The 27,575-nt window shown below is 46.2% G+C and overlaps 11 non-coding genes and 1 pseudogene across 11 annotated transcripts; all 12 read right to left on the minus strand.

The window, feature by feature from the left end:
• Nucleotides 1-1,484: 1,484 nt before the first annotated feature.
• LOC130339864 (U2 spliceosomal RNA) lies at nt 1,485-1,617 on the minus strand (annotated as a pseudogene).
• A 2,070-nt stretch (nt 1,618-3,687) lies between these two features.
• LOC130339877 (U2 spliceosomal RNA) lies at nt 3,688-3,878 on the minus strand. The gene has a single exon (XR_008880120.1). It is a non-coding gene; the product is annotated as a U2 spliceosomal RNA (small nuclear RNA).
• A 2,072-nt stretch (nt 3,879-5,950) lies between these two features.
• Nucleotides 5,951-6,141, minus strand: LOC130339878 (U2 spliceosomal RNA). Its single transcript, XR_008880121.1, has one exon. It is a non-coding gene; the product is annotated as a U2 spliceosomal RNA (small nuclear RNA).
• A 2,066-nt stretch (nt 6,142-8,207) lies between these two features.
• LOC130339879 (U2 spliceosomal RNA) lies at nt 8,208-8,398 on the minus strand. The gene has a single exon (XR_008880122.1). It is a non-coding gene; the product is annotated as a U2 spliceosomal RNA (small nuclear RNA).
• Nucleotides 8,399-10,490: 2,092 nt separating this feature from the next.
• LOC130339880 (U2 spliceosomal RNA) lies at nt 10,491-10,681 on the minus strand. Its single transcript, XR_008880123.1, has one exon. It is a non-coding gene; the product is annotated as a U2 spliceosomal RNA (small nuclear RNA).
• A 2,060-nt stretch (nt 10,682-12,741) lies between these two features.
• LOC130339881 (U2 spliceosomal RNA) lies at nt 12,742-12,932 on the minus strand. Its single transcript, XR_008880124.1, has one exon. It is a non-coding gene; the product is annotated as a U2 spliceosomal RNA (small nuclear RNA).
• Nucleotides 12,933-15,003: 2,071 nt separating this feature from the next.
• On the minus strand, nt 15,004-15,194 carry LOC130339882 (U2 spliceosomal RNA). The gene has a single exon (XR_008880125.1). It is a non-coding gene; the product is annotated as a U2 spliceosomal RNA (small nuclear RNA).
• A 2,068-nt stretch (nt 15,195-17,262) lies between these two features.
• On the minus strand, nt 17,263-17,453 carry LOC130339885 (U2 spliceosomal RNA). Its single transcript, XR_008880127.1, has one exon. It is a non-coding gene; the product is annotated as a U2 spliceosomal RNA (small nuclear RNA).
• Nucleotides 17,454-19,513: 2,060 nt separating this feature from the next.
• LOC130339886 (U2 spliceosomal RNA) lies at nt 19,514-19,704 on the minus strand. Its single transcript, XR_008880128.1, has one exon. It is a non-coding gene; the product is annotated as a U2 spliceosomal RNA (small nuclear RNA).
• A 2,083-nt stretch (nt 19,705-21,787) lies between these two features.
• Nucleotides 21,788-21,978, minus strand: LOC130339887 (U2 spliceosomal RNA). Its single transcript, XR_008880129.1, has one exon. It is a non-coding gene; the product is annotated as a U2 spliceosomal RNA (small nuclear RNA).
• Nucleotides 21,979-24,050: 2,072 nt separating this feature from the next.
• LOC130339888 (U2 spliceosomal RNA) lies at nt 24,051-24,241 on the minus strand. Its single transcript, XR_008880130.1, has one exon. It is a non-coding gene; the product is annotated as a U2 spliceosomal RNA (small nuclear RNA).
• A 2,062-nt stretch (nt 24,242-26,303) lies between these two features.
• LOC130339889 (U2 spliceosomal RNA) lies at nt 26,304-26,494 on the minus strand. Its single transcript, XR_008880131.1, has one exon. It is a non-coding gene; the product is annotated as a U2 spliceosomal RNA (small nuclear RNA).
• Between the last annotated feature and the right edge of the window lie 1,081 nt (nt 26,495-27,575).

A 27,575-nucleotide genomic window follows, 5' to 3' on the forward strand; every position in this document is an offset into this window, starting at 1 on the left:
TTCCAAGACCACAGGTGTATAGACGGAGTACATTGGTAAGAACAGCTTCTGGGCTCCATTCTCTTTTTCGGCGTCCACCTCTTGCCCCTCCATAGGGGTCGGGTGCGTACTTAGGTCCGTTTCCGGGACCTCGGAGATGGTCACCCCTGAAACCTCCTCCTGGCTGGGAGGAGGAGGGGTATCCACCGCTGGGACCTGTGGAGGAGCTTCACTTGGAGCCCCCGTCACGACAGGAACTTCCATCTGCTCCTCCTGGACCACCTCCGAGTCCGGACGCCCTTTGGAGCCCCTTCGTCTTTTCACCTTTGCTACTCCGTCCGGGTTTTCACACTCAGGGGGACCCCGAGCAGGAGGACCTTCCGGGGTGGAATCGGGCACCTCTCGCTCTTCCACCTTCTCTGAGGTATCTGCCCGATCCCCTCTCGCATTTCTCTTCCCCGGCCTCCTCTCATTTGGGGTCCCCCTTTCCACCTGTGCCTCTTTCTCCTGGGGTTCTTTTGGGGGGGCCGTGGTCTCCATCTCACAGCTTACCTCTTCTTGTGGGGGGTGCTCCTCCTCTCTGGCTTTTCCCCAGGCTGGTCTCCGGACGTCTCTCTTGGGTTGCCCTTGCTGTTCTGTGGTTTTTTTTGGTCTGTGGGGACAGAAAGCATACACGTGACCAAAGTGACGGCAAAAATTACATCTCAAACCCTTATCACATTTTTCTGTTTCATGTTGCATGCTTCCACATTTCTTACAGGAACTTTCACAATTTTCCTTTATGTGCCCATAACGTTGGCACCTTCTGCAGAAGTTTGGCATTCCCGCAAAAAAGAGGTCGCCACACACATTGTTTAATTTAAAACGAGCAGGCGGTAATAGTATCCCCCCTGGGAGGGTGGGGTCTTTGTTGCACGTGACTTGATATCGCCATTTTGAGGTCCAGACACCACAGTCGTTCATGATTTTTCCTCTGAACTCCACCTTTTTAAAGTAGGCTGCCAGGAACCCATCGATCTCTCTCTGATTTACAAAAGGGGAGTACATCTTCACGACAATCAACTTGGTTTCATCTAGGACGTGCTCGACAATTTGGATACCCTTAAGCCTCGGATCATCTTGCTTTGGAATTTTCATTACTGCATCTAAGAATACGCCTTCCCCTATGAAAGTGCAGTCGTAGATCCTCCGCTTAGGGTAATCCTGGATGGCCAAAATCTCTCGCTTACGAACATTAAGAATCTTGTCGAGCACGTCCTCTATCACGAACCTCATGCCACGTGCATCCGCCGCATCACCTGTGAGAATGACCCGCACAGTGTGTTTAATCCGGGCATAAGCCGGTACCGAACCAGGATCTAGATCTTCATCCATGGTTCATTCGTGTTTTGGTCTGGTTCTCTCCGCTCCAACCAACCAGCCAATTCGCTCAAACCTCTCTCCACCCGAAGGCTTTGAGAGGCGATCGCAACCCGTTACCCTGGGACTAAGCCCTCTCCCCAATAGCAACAAGTGGGTGAAGCCCAGGCAATAAACCTGGGCGATCCCACAAGGCCGAGGAGAGGGGTACCCGAGTACCTTCTGACCAGATCTCCTGTATTACTACACTTGATCTTAGCCAAAAGGCCGAGAAGCGATAACCGTGAAAGGGGCGGGCCCAACAAGGTCCCCTTCATGGGCACTATCACTGCTTGCTGTCAGGGAGGCTGCCAGACAATTTTCCATGCACACTCTGGGCTGGGGGGCAGTCAACCACCAGTACACACAGCAGAACCTAAACCCATACCATTATTGCTAAGCAGCAAGACAGGGGCCCATTGCACTCCCACGGGGCCTTTTTAAATGCAATCCATAACCCGGATTTGCCAGGAACCCTTCTTACTCCTCCTACTTGCATGTGACACTGGGCTTAGGATCTGCATAGGAAACACACACACAAGCACACACCTACCTTTGTTGCCTGCAGATGCCTCCTTGGCTGTCCCCAAACGGTATCAAACCAACACCCACGGGAAGCTGTAAGCATAGAGGACATGCCTGCACCCCATTGGACTTACCTGTGTGGGTTAAATCCGGGTTATTTGACAACCTATGGCGGTGATGGTTCTGCTCAGGCAGAGCAGTGCTGATGCTCCTCATAAAGCTGTCGCTGCTGTGAAGGTTCTAGGTGACATCACAAATCCCTATGGTTACATACACAACAAAGCTGGGTTGTTGTTGTTTACACTCTGCAAGGCCTGTGGAAGTGAGTGACATCATAGCACTGTAGTTCTGAGGGTTCTAGATGGATGCAACAATCTCCTGTTGCTTCTATGAAGGCCATAATAGACGACATCACCAAACAGCTCCATAGTCACATACACAGCAAAGGAGAGATGTTGTTTACACCTAGTGATGTCAGTGGTATTGAGTGACATCACAGCACAGTGCTAAGGCTCCTGGGCCTGGACACAGCAGCGGCTGCAATATCTCAACGGAGAATACGTTTATATATATGTGTGTGTGTGCGCGTATATATATATATATATATATATATATATATATATATATATATTCTCCGCCGAAATCACTTTTAAACCCATTTCCACCTTTTTTTCCCTTCTCTTCCTCTTACTTTTTTTTCACGTTTTTTTACGTTTTTCTCCTTTTCGCCTCTTTTCTGGGCGTATTATTCTTCTTTTTCTTCTTTTTTTTCGTCTAATGCATACCCCATCAGTGCAGCAATGCTTATTCAATACCGCCAGCAGATGGAGACACTGGGGGATAATTTTCTAAGGATTTATACTGATTTTTCCTGTCTGAATTTGTCGCACAGAAAGTTGCAGGCCAAATATGTGTGACATTTCTGCGACTTTAGCTTCTAGAGCATTTTTACAACATTATACATAGGTGCTGAATACATAAAAAGCGACTGTTCAGCGACAGACAAGTCGCATCGGCTGAAAGTAGGCCAGAATGTCAGTCCATGTTGGAGCAGGTTTAGATACAGTCTAAAGTATAGATCTCAAAGTCTGTGCACAGAATTTAGCAAGGGCCTCGCACCTTCTGATGCATCAGGTAGGTGCACAATAGCATAGCCTAACCCTCTGTACTTTGGTCTATATTGATGCGGGACATAGACAGCCAGCTGATGACCAATCCATTAGTGCAATGGATGGCTGGAAGCATTTGTCTTTGCCTTTGCAATACCACAGAAGCAATGCATGGTCAATGTACAGCAATGACACACCTGTGTGAACAGCCAGGAGACCCCCCCCATGTTATGTTACATAGTTACATAGTTAGTACGGTCGAAAAAAGACATATGTCCATCAAGTTCAACCAGGGAATTAAGGGGTAGGGGTGTGGCGCGATATTGGGGAAGGGATGAGATTTTATATTTCTTCATAAGCATTAATCTTATTTTGTCAATTAGGAACATTCAGCACCCACCCGCTATCAAGGCAGCTGCCTATCATGTCATGCCCTACCTGCACAGGTGTGCTGGCTACTCAAATGATCCAATTAAGGAGGCCATTTAGTCAGCAGCAGCAGAAGTCCTGTGCCTGGACGCTCCAACAGCGGCCAGACACAAGCAGAAGCAGCAGCAGCAGCACCACCTTTTGTTTTTTGGCTGCAGCAGCAGCAAGGCCCACAGGGCTGGCTAGCTGGCTAGCCAGCAAGCAGGTAGCAATGAAAGTAGGAATCTTTCTTTTTAACCCTGTAAGGGGGTGGTGCACTGTACCCGAAGATACTGCCATATCGGGTCAATGCATAGGGCGACGGAAGCAAGCTTCGAAATCGGCCCCCGTTCTCAAAAATCCATTTAATATATGGTCCCCAGATAGGGGACGTATCAGATATTAAACTGATAAGAACAGATACTACACTTGATCTTAGCCAAAAGGCCGAGAAGCGATAACCGTGAAAGGGGCGGGCCCAACAAGGTCCCCTTCATGGGCACTATCACTGCTTGCTGTCAGGGAGGCTGCCAGACAATTTTCCATGCACACTCTGGGCTGGGGGGCAGTCAACCACCAGTACACACAGCAGAACCTAAACCCATACCATTATTGCTAAGCAGCAAGACAGGGGCCCATTGCACTCCCACGGGGCCTTTTTAAATGCAATCCATAACCCGGATTTGCCAGGAACCCTTCTTACTCCTCCTACTTGCATGTGACACTGGGCTTAGGATCTGCATAGGAAACACACACACAAGCACACACCTACCTTTGTTGCCTGCAGATGCCTCCTTGGCTGTCCCCAAACGGTATCAAACCAACACCCACGGGAAGCTGTAAGCATAGAGGACATGCCTGCACCCCATTGGACTTACCTGTGTGGGTTAAATCCGGGTTATTTGACAACCTATGGCGGTGATGGTTCTGCTCAGGCAGAGCAGTGCTGATGCTCCTCATAAAGCTGTCGCTGCTGTGAAGGTTCTAGGTGACATCACAAATCCCTATGGTTACATACACAACAAAGCTGGGTTGTTGTTGTTTACACTCTGCAAGGCCTGTGGAAGTGAGTGACATCATAGCACTGTAGTTCTGAGGGTTCTAGATGGATGCAACAATCTCCTGTTGCTTCTATGAAGGCCATAATAGACGACATCACCAAACAGCTCCATAGTCACATACACAGCAAAGGAGAGATGTTGTTTACACCTAGTGATGTCAGTGGTATTGAGTGACATCACAGCACAGTGCTAAGGCTCCTGGGCCTGGACACAGCAGCGGCTGCAATATCTCAACGGAGAATACGTTTATATATATGTGTGTGTGTGCGCGTATATATATATATATATATATATATATATATATATATATATATATATTTCTCCGCCGAAATCACTTTTAAACCCATTTCCACCTTTTTTTCCCTTCTCTTCCTCTTACTTTTTTTTCACGTTTTTTTACGTTTTTCTCCTTTTCGCCTCTTTTCTGGGCGTATTATTCTTCTTTTTCTTCTTTTTTTTCGTCTAATGCATACCCCATCAGTGCAGCAATGCTTATTCAATACCGCCAGCAGATGGAGACACTGGGGGATAATTTTCTAAGGATTTATACTGATTTTTCCTGTCTGAATTTGTCGCACAGAAAGTTGCAGGCCAAATATGTGTGACATTTCTGCGACTTTAGCTTCTAGAGCATTTTTACAACATTATACATAGGTGCTGAATACATAAAAAGCGACTGTTCAGCGACAGACAAGTCGCATCGGCTGAAAGTAGGCCAGAATGTCAGTCCATGTTGGAGCAGGTTTAGATACAGTCTAAAGTATAGATCTCAAAGTCTGTGCACAGAATTTAGCAAGGGCCTCGCACCTTCTGATGCATCAGGTAGGTGCACAATAGCATAGCCTAACCCTCTGTACTTTGGTCTATATTGATGCGGGACATAGACAGCCAGCTGATGACCAATCCATTAGTGCAATGGATGGCTGGAAGCATTTGTCTTTGCCTTTGCAATACCACAGAAGCAATGCATGGTCAATGTACAGCAATGACACACCTGTGTGAACAGCCAGGAGACCCCCCCCATGTTATGTTACATAGTTACATAGTTAGTACGGTCGAAAAAAGACATATGTCCATCAAGTTCAACCAGGGAATTAAGGGGTAGGGGTGTGGCGCGATATTGGGGAAGGGATGAGATTTTATATTTCTTCATAAGCATTAATCTTATTTTGTCAATTAGGAACATTCAGCACCCACCCGCTATCAAGGCAGCTGCCTATCATGTCATGCCCTACCTGCACAGGTGTGCTGGCTACTCAAATGATCCAATTAAGGAGGCCATTTAGTCAGCAGCAGCAGAAGTCCTGTGCCTGGACGCTCCAACAGCGGCCAGACACAAGCAGAAGCAGCAGCAGCAGCACCACCTTTTGTTTTTTGGCTGCAGCAGCAAGGCCCACAGGGCTGGCTAGCTGGCTAGCCAGCAAGCAGGTAGCAATGAAAGTAGGAATCTTTCTTTTTAACCCTGTAAGGGGGTGGTGCACTGTACCCGAAGATACTGCCATATCGGGTCAATGCATAGGGCGACGGAAGCAAGCTTCGAAATCGGCCCCCGTTCTCAAAAATCCATTTAATATATGGTCCCCAGATAGGGGACGTATCAGATATTAAACTGATAAGAACAGATACTACACTTGATCTTAGCCAAAAGGCCGAGAAGCGATAACCGTGAAAGGGGCGGGCCCAACAAGGTCCCCTTCATGGGCACTATCACTGCTTGCTGTCAGGGAGGCTGCCAGACAATTTTCCATGCACACTCTGGGCTGGGGGGCAGTCAACCACCAGTACACACAGCAGAACCTAAACCCATACCATTATTGCTAAGCAGCAAGACAGGGGCCCATTGCACTCCCACGGGGCCTTTTTAAATGCAATCCATAACCCGGATTTGCCAGGAACCCTTCTTACTCCTCCTACTTGCATGTGACACTGGGCTTAGGATCTGCATAGGAAACACACACACAAGCACACACCTACCTTTGTTGCCTGCAGATGCCTCCTTGGCTGTCCCCAAACGGTATCAAACCAACACCCACGGGAAGCTGTAAGCATAGAGGACATGCCTGCACCCCATTGGACTTACCTGTGTGGGTTAAATCCGGGTTATTTGACAACCTATGGCGGTGATGGTTCTGCTCAGGCAGAGCAGTGCTGATGCTCCTCATAAAGCTGTCGCTGCTGTGAAGGTTCTAGGTGACATCACAAATCCCTATGGTTACATACACAACAAAGCTGGGTTGTTGTTGTTTACACTCTGCAAGGCCTGTGGAAGTGAGTGACATCATAGCACTGTAGTTCTGAGGGTTCTAGATGGATGCAACAATCTCCTGTTGCTTCTATGAAGGCCATAATAGACGACATCACCAAACAGCTCCATAGTCACATACACAGCAAAGGAGAGATGTTGTTTACACCTAGTGATGTCAGTGGTATTGAGTGACATCACAGCACAGTGCTAAGGCTCCTGGGCCTGGACACAGCAGCGGCTGCAATATCTCAACGGAGAATACGTTTATATATATGTGTGTGTGTGCGCGTATATATATATATATATATATATATATATATATATATATATTTCTCCGCCGAAATCACTTTTAAACCCATTTCCACCTTTTTTTCCCTTCTCTTCCTCTTACTTTTTTTTCACGTTTTTTTACGTTTTTCTCCTTTTCGCCTCTTTTCTGGGCGTATTATTCTTCTTTTTCTTCTTTTTTTTCGTCTAATGCATACCCCATCAGTGCAGCAATGCTTATTCAATACCGCCAGCAGATGGAGACACTGGGGGATAATTTTCTAAGGATTTATACTGATTTTTCCTGTCTGAATTTGTCGCACAGAAAGTTGCAGGCCAAATATGTGTGACATTTCTGCGACTTTAGCTTCTAGAGCATTTTTACAACATTATACATAGGTGCTGAATACATAAAAAGCGACTGTTCAGCGACAGACAAGTCGCATCGGCTGAAAGTAGGCCAGAATGTCAGTCCATGTTGGAGCAGGTTTAGATACAGTCTAAAGTATAGATCTCAAAGTCTGTGCACAGAATTTAGCAAGGGCCTCGCACCTTCTGATGCATCAGGTAGGTGCACAATAGCATAGCCTAACCCTCTGTACTTTGGTCTATATTGATGCGGGACATAGACAGCCAGCTGATGACCAATCCATTAGTGCAATGGATGGCTGGAAGCATTTGTCTTTGCCTTTGCAATACCACAGAAGCAATGCATGGTCAATGTACAGCAATGACACACCTGTGTGAACAGCCAGGAGACCCCCCCCATGTTATGTTACATAGTTACATAGTTAGTACGGTCGAAAAAAGACATATGTCCATCAAGTTCAACCAGGGAATTAAGGGGTAGGGGTGTGGCGCGATATTGGGGAAGGGATGAGATTTTATATTTCTTCATAAGCATTAATCTTATTTTGTCAATTAGGAACATTCAGCACCCACCCGCTATCAAGGCAGCTGCCTATCATGTCATGCCCTACCTGCACAGGTGTGCTGGCTACTCAAATGATCCAATTAAGGAGGCCATTTAGTCAGCAGCAGCAGAAGTCCTGTGCCTGGACGCTCCAACAGCGGCCAGACACAAGCAGAAGCAGCAGCAGCAGCACCACCTTTTGTTTTTTGGCTGCAGCAGCAAGGCCCACAGGGCTGGCTAGCTGGCTAGCCAGCAAGCAGGTAGCAATGAAAGTAGGAATCTTTCTTTTTAACCCTGTAAGGGGGTGGTGCACTGTACCCGAAGATACTGCCATATCGGGTCAATGCATAGGGCGACGGAAGCAAGCTTCGAAATCGGCCCCCGTTCTCAAAAATCCATTTAATATATGGTCCCCAGATAGGGGACGTATCAGATATTAAACTGATAAGAACAGATACTACACTTGATCTTAGCCAAAAGGCCGAGAAGCGATAACCGTGAAAGGGGCGGGCCCAACAAGGTCCCCTTCATGGGCACTATCACTGCTTGCTGTCAGGGAGGCTGCCAGACAATTTTCCATGCACACTCTGGGCTGGGGGGCAGTCAACCACCAGTACACACAGCAGAACCTAAACCCATACCATTATTGCTAAGCAGCAAGACAGGGGCCCATTGCACTCCCACGGGGCCTTTTTAAATGCAATCCATAACCCGGATTTGCCAGGAACCCTTCTTACTCCTCCTACTTGCATGTGACACTGGGCTTAGGATCTGCATAGGAAACACACACACAAGCACACACCTACCTTTGTTGCCTGCAGATGCCTCCTTGGCTGTCCCCAAACGGTATCAAACCAACACCCACGGGAAGCTGTAAGCATAGAGGACATGCCTGCACCCCATTGGACTTACCTGTGTGGGTTAAATCCGGGTTATTTGACAACCTATGGCGGTGATGGTTCTGCTCAGGCAGAGCAGTGCTGATGCTCCTCATAAAGCTGTCGCTGCTGTGAAGGTTCTAGGTGACATCACAAATCCCTATGGTTACATACACAACAAAGCTGGGTTGTTGTTGTTTACACTCTGCAAGGCCTGTGGAAGTGAGTGACATCATAGCACTGTAGTTCTGAGGGTTCTAGATGGATGCAACAATCTCCTGTTGCTTCTATGAAGGCCATAATAGACGACATCACCAAACAGCTCCATAGTCACATACACAGCAAAGGAGAGATGTTGTTTACACCTAGTGATGTCAGTGGTATTGAGTGACATCACAGCACAGTGCTAAGGCTCCTGGGCCTGGACACAGCAGCGGCTGCAATATCTCAACGGAGAATACGTTTATATATATGTGTGTGTGTGCGCGTATATATATATATATATATATATATATATATATATATATATATATATATTTCTCCGCCGAAATCACTTTTAAACCCATTTCCACCTTTTTTTCCCTTCTCTTCCTCTTACTTTTTTTTCACGTTTTTTTACGTTTTTCTCCTTTTCGCCTCTTTTCTGGGCGTATTATTCTTCTTTTTCTTCTTTTTTTTCGTCTAATGCATACCCCATCAGTGCAGCAATGCTTATTCAATACCGCCAGCAGATGGAGACACTGGGGGATAATTTTCTAAGGATTTATACTGATTTTTCCTGTCTGAATTTGTCGCACAGAAAGTTGCAGGCCAAATATGTGTGACATTTCTGCGACTTTAGCTTCTAGAGCATTTTTACAACATTATACATAGGTGCTGAATACATAAAAAGCGACTGTTCAGCGACAGACAAGTCGCATCGGCTGAAAGTAGGCCAGAATGTCAGTCCATGTTGGAGCAGGTTTAGATACAGTCTAAAGTATAGATCTCAAAGTCTGTGCACAGAATTTAGCAAGGGCCTCGCACCTTCTGATGCATCAGGTAGGTGCACAATAGCATAGCCTAACCCTCTGTACTTTGGTCTATATTGATGCGGGACATAGACAGCCAGCTGATGACCAATCCATTAGTGCAATGGATGGCTGGAAGCATTTGTCTTTGCCTTTGCAATACCACAGAAGCAATGCATGGTCAATGTACAGCAATGACACACCTGTGTGAACAGCCAGGAGACCCCCCCCATGTTATGTTACATAGTTACATAGTTAGTACGGTCGAAAAAAGACATATGTCCATCAAGTTCAACCAGGGAATTAAGGGGTAGGGGTGTGGCGCGATATTGGGGAAGGGATGAGATTTTATATTTCTTCATAAGCATTAATCTTATTTTGTCAATTAGGAACATTCAGCACCCACCCGCTATCAAGGCAGCTGCCTATCATGTCATGCCCTACCTGCACAGGTGTGCTGGCTACTCAAATGATCCAATTAAGGAGGCCATTTAGTCAGCAGCAGCAGAAGTCCTGTGCCTGGACGCTCCAACAGCGGCCAGACACAAGCAGAAGCAGAAGCAGCAGAAGCAGCAGCAGCACCACCTTTTGTTTTTTGGCTGCAGCAGCAGCAGCAAGGCCCACAGGGCTGGCTAGCTGGCTAGCCAGCAAGCAGGTAGCAATGAAAGTAGGAATCTTTCTTTTTAACCCTGTAAGGGGGTGGTGCACTGTACCCGAAGATACTGCCATATCGGGTCAATGCATAGGGCGACGGAAGCAAGCTTCGAAATCGGCCCCCGTTCTCAAAAATCCATTTAATATATGGTCCCCAGATAGGGGACGTATCAGATATTAAACTGATAAGAACAGATACTACACTTGATCTTAGCCAAAAGGCCGAGAAGCGATAACCGTGAAAGGGGCGGGCCCAACAAGGTCCCCTTCATGGGCACTATCACTGCTTGCTGTCAGGGAGGCTGCCAGACAATTTTCCATGCACACTCTGGGCTGGGGGGCAGTCAACCACCAGTACACACAGCAGAACCTAAACCCATACCATTATTGCTAAGCAGCAAGACAGGGGCCCATTGCACTCCCACGGGGCCTTTTTAAATGCAATCCATAACCCGGATTTGCCAGGAACCCTTCTTACTCCTCCTACTTGCATGTGACACTGGGCTTAGGATCTGCATAGGAAACACACACACAAGCACACACCTACCTTTGTTGCCTGCAGATGCCTCCTTGGCTGTCCCCAAACGGTATCAAACCAACACCCACGGGAAGCTGTAAGCATAGAGGACATGCCTGCACCCCATTGGACTTACCTGTGTGGGTTAAATCCGGGTTATTTGACAACCTATGGCGGTGATGGTTCTGCTCAGGCAGAGCAGTGCTGATGCTCCTCATAAAGCTGTCGCTGCTGTGAAGGTTCTAGGTGACATCACAAATCCCTATGGTTACATACACAACAAAGCTGGGTTGTTGTTGTTTACACTCTGCAAGGCCTGTGGAAGTGAGTGACATCATAGCACTGTAGTTCTGAGGGTTCTAGATGGATGCAACAATCTCCTGTTGCTTCTATGAAGGCCATAATAGACGACATCACCAAACAGCTCCATAGTCACATACACAGCAAAGGAGAGATGTTGTTTACACCTAGTGATGTCAGTGGTATTGAGTGACATCACAGCACAGTGCTAAGGCTCCTGGGCCTGGACACAGCAGCGGCTGCAATATCTCAACGGAGAATACGTTTATATATATGTGTGTGTGTGCGCGTATATATATATATATATATATATATATATATATATTTCTCCGCCGAAATCACTTTTAAACCCATTTCCACCTTTTTTTCCCTTCTCTTCCTCTTACTTTTTTTTCACGTTTTTTTACGTTTTTCTCCTTTTCGCCTCTTTTCTGGGCGTATTATTCTTCTTTTTCTTCTTTTTTTTCGTCTAATGCATACCCCATCAGTGCAGCAATGCTTATTCAATACCGCCAGCAGATGGAGACACTGGGGGATAATTTTCTAAGGATTTATACTGATTTTTCCTGTCTGAATTTGTCGCACAGAAAGTTGCAGGCCAAATATGTGTGACATTTCTGCGACTTTAGCTTCTAGAGCATTTTTACAACATTATACATAGGTGCTGAATACATAAAAAGCGACTGTTCAGCGACAGACAAGTCGCATCGGCTGAAAGTAGGCCAGAATGTCAGTCCATGTTGGAGCAGGTTTAGATACAGTCTAAAGTATAGATCTCAAAGTCTGTGCACAGAATTTAGCAAGGGCCTCGCACCTTCTGATGCATCAGGTAGGTGCACAATAGCATAGCCTAACCCTCTGTACTTTGGTCTATATTGATGCGGGACATAGACAGCCAGCTGATGACCAATCCATTAGTGCAATGGATGGCTGGAAGCATTTGTCTTTGCCTTTGCAATACCACAGAAGCAATGCATGGTCAATGTACAGCAATGACACACCTGTGTGAACAGCCAGGAGACCCCCCCCATGTTATGTTACATAGTTACATAGTTAGTACGGTCGAAAAAAGACATATGTCCATCAAGTTCAACCAGGGAATTAAGGGGTAGGGGTGTGGCGCGATATTGGGGAAGGGATGAGATTTTATATTTCTTCATAAGCATTAATCTTATTTTGTCAATTAGGAACATTCAGCACCCACCCGCTATCAAGGCAGCTGCCTATCATGTCATGCCCTACCTGCACAGGTGTGCTGGCTACTCAAATGATCCAATTAAGGAGGCCATTTAGTCAGCAGCAGCAGAAGTCCTGTGCCTGGACGCTCCAACAGCGGCCAGACACAAGCAGAAGCAGCAGCAGCAGCACCACCTTTTGTTTTTTGGCTGCAGCAGCAAGGCCCACAGGGCTGGCTAGCTGGCTAGCCAGCAAGCAGGTAGCAATGAAAGTAGGAATCTTTCTTTTTAACCCTGTAAGGGGGTGGTGCACTGTACCCGAAGATACTGCCATATCGGGTCAATGCATAGGGCGACGGAAGCAAGCTTCGAAATCGGCCCCCGTTCTCAAAAATCCATTTAATATATGGTCCCCAGATAGGGGACGTATCAGATATTAAACTGATAAGAACAGATACTACACTTGATCTTAGCCAAAAGGCCGAGAAGCGATAACCGTGAAAGGGGCGGGCCCAACAAGGTCCCCTTCATGGGCACTATCACTGCTTGCTGTCAGGGAGGCTGCCAGACAATTTTCCATGCACACTCTGGGCTGGGGGGCAGTCAACCACCAGTACACACAGCAGAACCTAAACCCATACCATTATTGCTAAGCAGCAAGACAGGGGCCCATTGCACTCCCACGGGGCCTTTTTAAATGCAATCCATAACCCGGATTTGCCAGGAACCCTTCTTACTCCTCCTACTTGCATGTGACACTGGGCTTAGGATCTGCATAGGAAACACACACACAAGCACACACCTACCTTTGTTGCCTGCAGATGCCTCCTTGGCTGTCCCCAAACGGTATCAAACCAACACCCACGGGAAGCTGTAAGCATAGAGGACATGCCTGCACCCCATTGGACTTACCTGTGTGGGTTAAATCCGGGTTATTTGACAACCTATGGCGGTGATGGTTCTGCTCAGGCAGAGCAGTGCTGATGCTCCTCATAAAGCTGTCGCTGCTGTGAAGGTTCTAGGTGACATCACAAATCCCTATGGTTACATACACAACAAAGCTGGGTTGTTGTTGTTTACACTCTGCAAGGCCTGTGGAAGTGAGTGACATCATAGCACTGTAGTTCTGAGGGTTCTAGATGGATGCAACAATCTCCTGTTGCTTCTATGAAGGCCATAATAGACGACATCACCAAACAGCTCCATAGTCACATACACAGCAAAGGAGAGATGTTGTTTACACCTAGTGATGTCAGTGGTATTGAGTGACATCACAGCACAGTGCTAAGGCTCCTGGGCCTGGACACAGCAGCGGCTGCAATATCTCAACGGAGAATACGTTTATATATATGTGTGTGTGTGCGCATATATATATATATATATATATATATATATATATATATATATATATTTCTCCGCCGAAATCACTTTTAAACTCATTTCCACCTTTTTTTCCCTTCTCTTCCTCTTACTTTTTTTTCACGTTTTTTTACGTTTTTCTCCTTTTCGCCTCTTTTCTGGGCGTATTATTCTTCTTTTTCTTCTTTTTTTTCGTCTAATGCATACCCCATCAGTGCAGCAATGCTTATTCAATACCGCCAGCAGATGGAGACACTGGGGGATAATTTTCTAAGGATTTATACTGATTTTTCCTGTCTGAATTTGTCGCACAGAAAGTTGCAGGCCAAATATGTGTGACATTTCTGCGACTTTAGCTTCTAGAGCATTTTTACAACATTATACATAGGTGCTGAATACATAAAAAGCGACTGTTCAGCGACAGACAAGTCGCATCGGCTGAAAGTAGGCCAGAATGTCAGTCCATGTTGGAGCAGGTTTAGATACAGTCTAAAGTATAGATCTCAAAGTCTGTGCACAGAATTTAGCAAGGGCCTCGCACCTTCTGATGCATCAGGTAGGTGCACAATAGCATAGCCTAACCCTCTGTACTTTGGTCTATATTGATGCGGGACATAGACAGCCAGCTGATGACCAATCCATTAGTGCAATGGATGGCTGGAAGCATTTGTCTTTGCCTTTGCAATACCACAGAAGCAATGCATGGTCAATGTACAGCAATGACACACCTGTGTGAACAGCCAGGAGACCCCCCCCCATGTTATGTTACATAGTTACATAGTTAGTACGGTCGAAAAAAGACATATGTCCATCAAGTTCAACCAGGGAATTAAGGGGTAGGGGTGTGGCGCGATATTGGGGAAGGGATGAGATTTTATATTTCTTCATAAGCATTAATCTTATTTTGTCAATTAGGAACATTCAGCACCCACCCGCTATCAAGGCAGCTGCCTATCATGTCATGCCCTACCTGCACAGGTGTGCTGGCTACTCAAATGATCCAATTAAGGAGGCCATTTAGTCAGCAGCAGCAGAAGTCCTGTGCCTGGACGCTCCAACAGCGGCCAGACACAAGCAGAAGCAGCAGCAGCAGCACCACCTTTTGTTTTTTGGCTGCAGCAGCAAGGCCCACAGGGCTGGCTAGCTGGCTAGCCAGCAAGCAGGTAGCAATGAAAGTAGGAATCTTTCTTTTTAACCCTGTAAGGGGGTGGTGCACTGTACCCGAAGATACTGCCATATCGGGTCAATGCATAGGGCGACGGAAGCAAGCTTCGAAATCGGCCCCCGTTCTCAAAAATCCATTTAATATATGGTCCCCAGATAGGGGACGTATCAGATATTAAACTGATAAGAACAGATACTACACTTGATCTTAGCCAAAAGGCCGAGAAGCGATAACCGTGAAAGGGGCGGGCCCAACAAGGTCCCCTTCATGGGCACTATCACTGCTTGCTGTCAGGGAGGCTGCCAGACAATTTTCCATGCACACTCTGGGCTGGGGGGCAGTCAACCACCAGTACACACAGCAGAACCTAAACCCATACCATTATTGCTAAGCAGCAAGACAGGGGCCCATTGCACTCCCACGGGGCCTTTTTAAATGCAATCCATAACCCGGATTTGCCAGGAACCCTTCTTACTCCTCCTACTTGCATGTGACACTGGGCTTAGGATCTGCATAGGAAACACACACACAAGCACACACCTACCTTTGTTGCCTGCAGATGCCTCCTTGGCTGTCCCCAAACGGTATCAAACCAACACCCACGGGAAGCTGTAAGCATAGAGGACATGCCTGCACCCCATTGGACTTACCTGTGTGGGTTAAATCCGGGTTATTTGACAACCTATGGCGGTGATGGTTCTGCTCAGGCAGAGCAGTGCTGATGCTCCTCATAAAGCTGTCGCTGCTGTGAAGGTTCTAGGTGACATCACAAATCCCTATGGTTACATACACAACAAAGCTGGGTTGTTGTTGTTTACACTCTGCAAGGCCTGTGGAAGTGAGTGACATCATAGCACTGTAGTTCTGAGGGTTCTAGATGGATGCAACAATCTCCTGTTGCTTCTATGAAGGCCATAATAGACGACATCACCAAACAGCTCCATAGTCACATACACAGCAAAGGAGAGATGTTGTTTACACCTAGTGATGTCAGTGGTATTGAGTGACATCACAGCACAGTGCTAAGGCTCCTGGGCCTGGACACAGCAGCGGCTGCAATATCTCAACGGAGAATACGTTTATATATATGTGTGTGTGTGCGCGTATATATATATATATATATATATATATATATATATATATATATATATATTTCTCCGCCGAAATCACTTTTAAACCCATTTCCACCTTTTTTTCCCTTCTCTTCCTCTTACTTTTTTTTCACGTTTTTTTACGTTTTTCTCCTTTTCGCCTCTTTTCTGGGCGTATTATTCTTCTTTTTCTTCTTTTTTTTCGTCTAATGCATACCCCATCAGTGCAGCAATGCTTATTCAATACCGCCAGCAGATGGAGACACTGGGGGATAATTTTCTAAGGATTTATACTGATTTTTCCTGTCTGAATTTGTCGCACAGAAAGTTGCAGGCCAAATATGTGTGACATTTCTGCGACTTTAGCTTCTAGAGCATTTTTACAACATTATACATAGGTGCTGAATACATAAAAAGCGACTGTTCAGCGACAGACAAGTCGCATCGGCTGAAAGTAGGCCAGAATGTCAGTCCATGTTGGAGCAGGTTTAGATACAGTCTAAAGTATAGATCTCAAAGTCTGTGCACAGAATTTAGCAAGGGCCTCGCACCTTCTGATGCATCAGGTAGGTGCACAATAGCATAGCCTAACCCTCTGTACTTTGGTCTATATTGATGCGGGACATAGACAGCCAGCTGATGACCAATCCATTAGTGCAATGGATGGCTGGAAGCATTTGTCTTTGCCTTTGCAATACCACAGAAGCAATGCATGGTCAATGTACAGCAATGACACACCTGTGTGAACAGCCAGGAGACCCCCCCCATGTTATGTTACATAGTTACATAGTTAGTACGGTCGAAAAAAGACATATGTCCATCAAGTTCAACCAGGGAATTAAGGGGTAGGGGTGTGGCGCGATATTGGGGAAGGGATGAGATTTTATATTTCTTCATAAGCATTAATCTTATTTTGTCAATTAGGAACATTCAGCACCCACCCGCTATCAAGGCAGCTGCCTATCATGTCATGCCCTACCTGCACAGGTGTGCTGGCTACTCAAATGATCCAATTAAGGAGGCCATTTAGTCAGCAGCAGCAGAAGTCCTGTGCCTGGACGCTCCAACAGCGGCCAGACACAAGCAGAAGCAGCAGCACCACCTTTTGTTTTTTGGCTGCAGCAGCAAGGCCCACAGGGCTGGCTAGCTGGCTAGCCAGCAAGCAGGTAGCAATGAAAGTAGGAATCTTTCTTTTTAACCCTGTAAGGGGGTGGTGCACTGTACCCGAAGATACTGCCATATCGGGTCAATGCATAGGGCGACGGAAGCAAGCTTCGAAATCGGCCCCCGTTCTCAAAAATCCATTTAATATATGGTCCCCAGATAGGGGACGTATCAGATATTAAACTGATAAGAACAGATACTACACTTGATCTTAGCCAAAAGGCCGAGAAGCGATAACCGTGAAAGGGGCGGGCCCAACAAGGTCCCCTTCATGGGCACTATCACTGCTTGCTGTCAGGGAGGCTGCCAGACAATTTTCCATGCACACTCTGGGCTGGGGGGCAGTCAACCACCAGTACACACAGCAGAACCTAAACCCATACCATTATTGCTAAGCAGCAAGACAGGGGCCCATTGCACTCCCACGGGGCCTTTTTAAATGCAATCCATAACCCGGATTTGCCAGGAACCCTTCTTACTCCTCCTACTTGCATGTGACACTGGGCTTAGGATCTGCATAGGAAACACACACACAAGCACACACCTACCTTTGTTGCCTGCAGATGCCTCCTTGGCTGTCCCCAAACGGTATCAAACCAACACCCACGGGAAGCTGTAAGCATAGAGGACATGCCTGCACCCCATTGGACTTACCTGTGTGGGTTAAATCCGGGTTATTTGACAACCTATGGCGGTGATGGTTCTGCTCAGGCAGAGCAGTGCTGATGCTCCTCATAAAGCTGTCGCTGCTGTGAAGGTTCTAGGTGACATCACAAATCCCTATGGTTACATACACAACAAAGCTGGGTTGTTGTTGTTTACACTCTGCAAGGCCTGTGGAAGTGAGTGACATCATAGCACTGTAGTTCTGAGGGTTCTAGATGGATGCAACAATCTCCTGTTGCTTCTATGAAGGCCATAATAGACGACATCACCAAACAGCTCCATAGTCACATACACAGCAAAGGAGAGATGTTGTTTACACCTAGTGATGTCAGTGGTATTGAGTGACATCACAGCACAGTGCTAAGGCTCCTGGGCCTGGACACAGCAGCGGCTGCAATATCTCAACGGAGAATACGTTTATATATATGTGTGTGTGTGCGCGTATATATATATATATATATATATATATATATATATATTCTCCGCCGAAATCACTTTTAAACCCATTTCCACCTTTTTTTCCCTTCTCTTCCTCTTACTTTTTTTTCACGTTTTTTTACGTTTTTCTCCTTTTCGCCTCTTTTCTGGGCGTATTATTCTTCTTTTTCTTCTTTTTTTTCGTCTAATGCATACCCCATCAGTGCAGCAATGCTTATTCAATACCGCCAGCAGATGGAGACACTGGGGGATAATTTTCTAAGGATTTATACTGATTTTTCCTGTCTGAATTTGTCGCACAGAAAGTTGCAGGCCAAATATGTGTGACATTTCTGCGACTTTAGCTTCTAGAGCATTTTTACAACATTATACATAGGTGCTGAATACATAAAAAGCGACTGTTCAGCGACAGACAAGTCGCATCGGCTGAAAGTAGGCCAAATGTCAGTCCATGTTGGAGCAGGTTTAGATACAGTCTAAAGTATAGATCTCAAAGTCTGTGCACAGAATTTAGCAAGGGCCTCGCACCTTCTGATGCATCAGGTAGGTGCACAATAGCATAGCCTAACCCTCTGTACTTTGGTCTATATTGATGCGGGACATAGACAGCCAGCTGATGACCAATCCATTAGTGCAATGGATGGCTGGAAGCATTTGTCTTTGCCTTTGCAATACCACAGAAGCAATGCATGGTCAATGTACAGCAATGACACACCTGTGTGAACAGCCAGGAGACCCCCCCCATGTTATGTTACATAGTTACATAGTTAGTACGGTCGAAAAAAGACATATGTCCATCAAGTTCAACCAGGGAATTAAGGGGTAGGGGTGTGGCGCGATATTGGGGAAGGGATGAGATTTTATATTTCTTCATAAGCATTAATCTTATTTTGTCAATTAGGAACATTCAGCACCCACCCGCTATCAAGGCAGCTGCCTATCATGTCATGCCCTACCTGCACAGGTGTGCTGGCTACTCAAATGATCCAATTAAGGAGGCCATTTAGTCAGCAGCAGCAGAAGTCCTGTGCCTGGACGCTCCAACAGCGGCCAGACACAAGCAGAAGCAGCAGCAGCAGCACCACCTTTTGTTTTTTGGCTGCAGCAGCAAGGCCCACAGGGCTGGCTAGCTGGCTAGCCAGCAAGCAGGTAGCAATGAAAGTAGGAATCTTTCTTTTTAACCCTGTAAGGGGGTGGTGCACTGTACCCGAAGATACTGCCATATCGGGTCAATGCATAGGGCGACGGAAGCAAGCTTCGAAATCGGCCCCCGTTCTCAAAAATCCATTTAATATATGGTCCCCAGATAGGGGACGTATCAGATATTAAACTGATAAGAACAGATACTACACTTGATCTTAGCCAAAAGGCCGAGAAGCGATAACCGTGAAAGGGGCGAGCCCAACAAGGTCCCCTTCATGGGCACTATCACTGCTTGCTGTCAGGGAGGCTGCCAGACAATTTTCCATGCACACTCTGGGCTGGGGGGCAGTCAACCACCAGTACACACAGCAGAACCTAAACCCATACCATTATTGCTAAGCAGCAAGACAGGGGCCCATTGCACTCCCACGGGGCCTTTTTAAATGCAATCCATAACCCGGATTTGCCAGGAACCCTTCTTACTCCTCCTACTTGCATGTGACACTGGGCTTAGGATCTGCATAGGAAACACACACACAAGCACACACCTACCTTTGTTGCCTGCAGATGCCTCCTTGGCTGTCCCCAAACGGTATCAAACCAACACCCACGGGAAGCTGTAAGCATAGAGGACATGCCTGCACCCCATTGGACTTACCTGTGTGGGTTAAATCCGGGTTATTTGACAACCTATGGCGGTGATGGTTCTGCTCAGGCAGAGCAGTGCTGATGCTCCTCATAAAGCTGTCGCTGCTGTGAAGGTTCTAGGTGACATCACAAATCCCTATGGTTACATACACAACAAAGCTGGGTTGTTGTTGTTTACACTCTGCAAGGCCTGTGGAAGTGAGTGACATCATAGCACTGTAGTTCTGAGGGTTCTAGATGGATGCAACAATCTCCTGTTGCTTCTATGAAGGCCATAATAGACGACATCACCAAACAGCTCCATAGTCACATACACAGCAAAGGAGAGATGTTGTTTACACCTAGTGATGTCAGTGGTATTGAGTGACATCACAGCACAGTGCTAAGGCTCCTGGGCCTGGACACAGCAGCGGCTGCAATATCTCAACGGAGAATACGTTTATATATATGTGTGTGTGTGCGCGTGTATATATATATATATATATATATATATATATATATATATATATATATATATATATTTCTCCGCCGAAATCACTTTTAAACCCATTTCCACCTTTTTTTCCCTTCTCTTCCTCTTACTTTTTTTTCACGTTTTTTTACGTTTTTCTCCTTTTCGCCTCTTTTCTGGGCGTATTATTCTTCTTTTTCTTCTTTTTTTTCGTCTAATGCATACCCCATCAGTGCAGCAATGCTTATTCAATACCGCCAGCAGATGGAGACACTGGGGGATAATTTTCTAAGGATTTATACTGATTTTTCCTGTCTGAATTTGTCGCACAGAAAGTTGCAGGCCAAATATGTGTGACATTTCTGCGACTTTAGCTTCTAGAGCATTTTTACAACATTATACATAGGTGCTGAATACATAAAAAGCGACTGTTCAGCGACAGACAAGTCGCATCGGCTGAAAGTAGGCCAGAATGTCAGTCCATGTTGGAGCAGGTTTAGATACAGTCTAAAGTATAGATCTCAAAGTCTGTGCACAGAATTTAGCAAGGGCCTCGCACCTTCTGATGCATCAGGTAGGTGCACAATAGCATAGCCTAACCCTCTGTACTTTGGTCTATATTGATGCGGGACATAGACAGCCAGCTGATGACCAATCCATTAGTGCAATGGATGGCTGGAAGCATTTGTCTTTGCCTTTGCAATACCACAGAAGCAATGCATGGTCAATGTACAGCAATGACACACCTGTGTGAACAGCCAGGAGACCCCCCCCCATGTTATGTTACATAGTTACATAGTTAGTACGGTCGAAAAAAGACATATGTCCATCAAGTTCAACCAGGGAATTAAGGGGTAGGGGTGTGGCGCGATATTGGGGAAGGGATGAGATTTTATATTTCTTCATAAGCATTAATCTTATTTTGTCAATTAGGAACATTCAGCACCCACCCGCTATCAAGGCAGCTGCCTATCATGTCATGCCCTACCTGCACAGGTGTGCTGGCTACTCAAATGATCCAATTAAGGAGGCCATTTAGTCAGCAGCAGCAGAAGTCCTGTGCCTGGACGCTCCAACAGCGGCCAGACACAAGCAGAAGCAGCAGCAGCAGCACCACCTTTTGTTTTTTGGCTGCAGCAGCAAGGCCCACAGGGCTGGCTAGCTGGCTAGCCAGCAAGCAGGTAGCAATGAAAGTAGGAATCTTTCTTTTTAACCCTGTAAGGGGGTGGTGCACTGTACCCGAAGATACTGCCATATCGGGTCAATGCATAGGGCGACGGAAGCAAGCTTCGAAATCGGCCCCCGTTCTCAAAAATCCATTTAATATATGGTCCCCAGATAGGGGACGTATCAGATATTAAACTGATAAGAACAGATACTACACTTGATCTTAGCCAAAAGGCCGAGAAGCGATAACCGTGAAAGGGGCGGGCCCAACAAGGTCCCCTTCATGGGCACTATCACTGCTTGCTGTCAGGGAGGCTGCCAGACAATTTTCCATGCACACTCTGGGCTGGGGGGCAGTCAACCACCAGTACACACAGCAGAACCTAAACCCATACCATTATTGCTAAGCAGCAAGACAGGGGCCCATTGCACTCCCACGGGGCCTTTTTAAATGCAATCCATAACCCGGATTTGCCAGGAACCCTTCTTACTCCTCCTACTTGCATGTGACACTGGGCTTAGGATCTGCATAGGAAACACACACACAAGCACACACCTACCTTTGTTGCCTGCAGATGCCTCCTTGGCTGTCCCCAAACGGTATCAAACCAACACCCACGGGAAGCTGTAAGCATAGAGGACATGCCTGCACCCCATTGGACTTACCTGTGTGGGTTAAATCCGGGTTATTTGACAACCTATGGCGGTGATGGTTCTGCTCAGGCAGAGCAGTGCTGATGCTCCTCATAAAGCTGTCGCTGCTGTGAAGGTTCTAGGTGACATCACAAATCCCTATGGTTACATACACAACAAAGCTGGGTTGTTGTTGTTTACACTCTGCAAGGCCTGTGGAAGTGAGTGACATCATAGCACTGTAGTTCTGAGGGTTCTAGATGGATGCAACAATCTCCTGTTGCTTCTATGAAGGCCATAATAGACGACATCACCAAACAGCTCCATAGTCACATACACAGCAAAGGAGAGATGTTGTTTACACCTAGTGATGTCAGTGGTATTGAGTGACATCACAGCACAGTGCTAAGGCTCCTGGGCCTGGACACAGCAGCGGCTGCAATATCTCAACGGAGAATACGTTTATATATATGTGTGTGTGTGCGCGTATATATATATATATATATACATATATATATATATATATATATATATTTCTCCGCCGAAATCACTTTTAAACCCATTTCCACCTTTTTTTCCCTTCTCTTCCTCTTACTTTTTTTTCACGTTTTTTTACGTTTTTCTCCTTTTCGCCTCTTTTCTGGGCGTATTATTCTTCTTTTTCTTCTTTTTTTTCGTCTAATGCATACCCCATCAGTGCAGCAATGCTTATTCAATACCGCCAGCAGATGGAGACACTGGGGGATAATTTTCTAAGGATTTATACTGATTTTTCCTGTCTGAATTTGTCGCACAGAAAGTTGCAGGCCAAATATGTGTGACATTTCTGCGACTTTAGCTTCTAGAGCATTTTTACAACATTATACATAGGTGCTGAATACATAAAAAGCGACTGTTCAGCGACAGACAAGTCGCATCGGCTGAAAGTAGGCCAGAATGTCAGTCCATGTTGGAGCAGGTTTAGATACAGTCTAAAGTATAGATCTCAAAGTCTGTGCACAGAATTTAGCAAGGGCCTCGCACCTTCTGATGCATCAGGTAGGTGCACAATAGCATAGCCTAACCCTCTGTACTTTGGTCTATATTGATGCGGGACATAGACAGCCAGCTGATGACCAATCCATTAGTGCAATGGATGGCTGGAAGCATTTGTCTTTGCCTTTGCAATACCACAGAAGCAATGCATGGTCAATGTACAGCAATGACACACCTGTGTGAACAGCCAGGAGACCCCCCCCATGTTATGTTACATAGTTACATAGTTAGTACGGTCGAAAAAAGACATATGTCCATCAAGTTCAACCAGGGAATTAAGGGGTAGGGGTGTGGCGCGATATTGGGGAAGGGATGAGATTTTATATTTCTTCATAAGCATTAATCTTATTTTGTCAATTAGGAACATTCAGCACCCACCCGCTATCAAGGCAGCTGCCTATCATGTCATGCCCTACCTGCACAGGTGTGCTGGCTACTCAAATGATCCAATTAAGGAGGCCATTTAGTCAGCAGCAGCAGAAGTCCTGTGCCTGGACGCTCCAACAGCGGCCAGACACAAGCAGAAGCAGCAGCAGCAGCACCACCTTTTGTTTTTTGGCTGCAGCAGCAAGGCCCACAGGGCTGGCTAGCTGGCTAGCCAGCAAGCAGGTAGCAATGAAAGTAGGAATCTTTCTTTTTAACCCTGTAAGGGGGTGGTGCACTGTACCCGAAGATACTGCCATATCGGGTCAATGCATAGGGCGACGGAAGCAAGCTTCGAAATCGGCCCCCGTTCTCAAAAATCCATTTAATATATGGTCCCCAGATAGGGGACGTATCAGATATTAAACTGATAAGAACAGATACTACACTTGATCTTAGCCAAAAGGCCGAGAAGCGATAACCGTGAAAGGGGCGGGCCCAACAAGGTCCCCTTCATGGGCACTATCACTGCTTGCTGTCAGGGAGGCTGCCAGACAATTTTCCATGCACACTCTGGGCTGGGGGGCAGTCAACCACCAGTACACACAGCAGAACCTAAACCCATACCATTATTGCTAAGCAGCAAGACAGGGGCCCATTGCACTCCCACGGGGCCTTTTTAAATGCAATCCATAACCCGGATTTGCCAGGAACCCTTCTTACTCCTCCTACTTGCATGTGACACTGGGCTTAGGATCTGCATAGGAAACACACACACAAGCACACACCTACCTTTGTTGCCTGCAGATGCCTCCTTGGCTGTCCCCAAACGGTATCAAACCAACACCCACGGGAAGCTGTAAGCATAGAGGACATGCCTGCACCCCATTGGACTTACCTGTGTGGGTTAAATCCGGGTTATTTGACAACCTATGGCGGTGATGGTTCTGCTCAGGCAGAGCAGTGCTGATGCTCCTCATAAAGCTGTCGCTGCTGTGAAGGTTCTAGGTGACATCACAAATCCCTATGGTTACATACACAACAAAGCTGGGTTGTTGTTGTTTACACTCTGCAAGGCCTGTGGAAGTGAGTGACATCATAGCACTGTAGTTCTGAGGGTTCTAGATGGATGCAACAATCTCCTGTTGCTTCTATGAAGGCCATAATAGACGACATCACCAAACAGCTCCATAGTCACATACACAGCAAAGGAGAGATGTTGTTTACACCTAGTGATGTCAGTGGTATTGAGTGACATCACAGCACAGTGCTAAGGCTCCTGGGCCTGGACACAGCAGCGGCTGCAATATCTCAACGGAGAATACGTTTATATATATGTGTGTGTGTGCGCGTATATATATATATATATATATATATATATATATATATTTCTCCGCCGAAATCACTTTTAAACCCACTTCCACCTTTTTTTCCCTTCTCTTCCTCTTACTTTTTTTTCACGTTTTTTTACGTTTTTCTCCTTTTCGCCTCTTTTCTGGGCGTATTATTCTTCTTTTTCTTCTTTTTTTTCGTCTAATGCATACCCCATCAGTGCAGCAATGCTTATTCAATACCGCCAGCAGATGGAGACACTGGGGGATAATTTTCTAAGGATTTATACTGATTTTTCCTGTCTGAATTTGTCGCACAGAAAGTTGCAGGCCAAATATGTGTGACATTTCTGCGACTTTAGCTTCTAGAGCATTTTTACAACATTATACATAGGTGCTGAATACATAAAAAGCGACTGTTCAGCGACAGACAAGTCGCATCGGCTGAAAGTAGGCCAGAATGTCAGTCCATGTTGGAGCAGGTTTAGATACAGTCTAAAGTATAGATCTCAAAGTCTGTGCACAGAATTTAGCAAGGGCCTCGCACCTTCTGATGCATCAGGTAGGTGCACAATAGCATAGCCTAACCCTCTGTACTTTGGTCTATATTGATGCGGGACATAGACAGCCAGCTGATGACCAATCCATTAGTGCAATGGATGGCTGGAAGCATTTGTCTTTGCCTTTGCAATACCACAGAAGCAATGCATGGTCAATGTACAGCAATGACACACCTGTGTGAACAGCCAGGAGACCCCCCCCATGTTATGTTACATAGTTACATAGTTAGTACGGTCGAAAAAAGACATATGTCCATCAAGTTCAACCAGGGAATTAAGGGGTAGGGGTGTGGCGCGATATTGGGGAAGGGATGAGATTTTATATTTCTTCATAAGCATTAATCTTATTTTGTCAATTAGGAACATTCAGCACCCACCCGCTATCAAGGCAGCTGCCTATCATGTCATGCCCTACCTGCACAGGTGTGCTGGCTACTCAAATGATCCAATTAAGGAGGCCATTTAGTCAGCAGCAGCAGAAGTCCTGTGCCTGGACGCTCCAACAGCGGCCAGACACAAGCAGAAGCAGCAGCAGCAGCACCACCTTTTGTTTTTTGGCTGCAGCAGCAAGGCCCACAGGGCTGGCTAGCTGGCTAGCCAGCAAGCAGGTAGCAATGAAAGTAGGAATCTTTCTTTTTAACCCTGTAAGGGGGTGGTGCACTGTACCCGAAGATACTGCCATATCGGGTCAATGCATAGGGCGACGGAAGCAAGCTTCGAAATCGGCCCCCGTTCTCAAAAATCCATTTAATATATGGTCCCCAGATAGGGGACGTATCAGATATTAAACTGATAAGAACAGATACTACACTTGATCTTAGCCAAAAGGCCGAGAAGCGATAACCGTGAAAGGGGCGGGCCCAACAAGGTCCCCTTCATGGGCACTATCACTGCTTGCTGTCAGGGAGGCTGCCAGACAATTTTCCATGCACACTCTGGGCTGGGGGGCAGTCAACCACCAGTACACACAGCAGAACCTAAACCCATACCATTATTGCTAAGCAGCAAGACAGGGGCCCATTGCACTCCCACGGGGCCTTTTTAAATGCAATCCATAACCCGGATTTGCCAGGAACCCTTCTTACTCCTCCTACTTGCATGTGACACTGGGCTTAGGATCTGCATAGGAAACACACACACAAGCACACACCTACCTTTGTTGCCTGCAGATGCCTCCTTGGCTGTCCCCAAACGGTATCAAACCAACACCCACGGGAAGCTGTAAGCATAGAGGACATGCCTGCACCCCATTGGACTTACCTGTGTGGGTTAAATCCGGGTTATTTGACAACCTATGGCGGTGATGGTTCTGCTCAGGCAGAGCAGTGCTGATGCTCCTCATAAAGCTGTCGCTGCTGTGAAGGTTCTAGGTGACATCACAAATCCCTATGGTTACATACACAACAAAGCTGGGTTGTTGTTGTTTACACTCTGCAAGGCCTGTGGAAGTGAGTGACATCATAGCACTGTAGTTCTGAGGGTTCTAGATGGATGCAACAATCTCCTGTTGCTTCTATGAAGGCCATAATAGACGACATCACCAAACAGCTCCATAGTCACATACACAGCAAAGGAGAGATGTTGTTTACACCTAGTGATGTCAGTGGTATTGAGTGACATCACAGCACAGTGCTAAGGCTCCTGGGCCTGGACACAGCAGCGGCTGCAATATCTCAACGGAGAATACGTTTATATATATGTGTGTGTGTGCGCGTATATATATATATATATATATATATATATATATATATATATATATTTCTCCGCCGAAATCACTTTTAAACCCATTTCCACCTTTTTTTCCCTTCTCTTCCTCTTACTTTTTTTTCAAGTTTTTTTACGTTTTTCTCCTTTTCGCCTCTTTTCTGGGCGTATTATTCTTCTTTTTCTTCTTTTTTTTCGTCTAATGCATACCCCATCAG

This window comes from Hyla sarda, unplaced genomic scaffold (assembly GCF_029499605.1).
Source record: "Hyla sarda isolate aHylSar1 unplaced genomic scaffold, aHylSar1.hap1 scaffold_555, whole genome shotgun sequence".
NCBI classification, from domain to species: Eukaryota; Metazoa; Chordata; class Amphibia; order Anura; family Hylidae; genus Hyla; species Hyla sarda.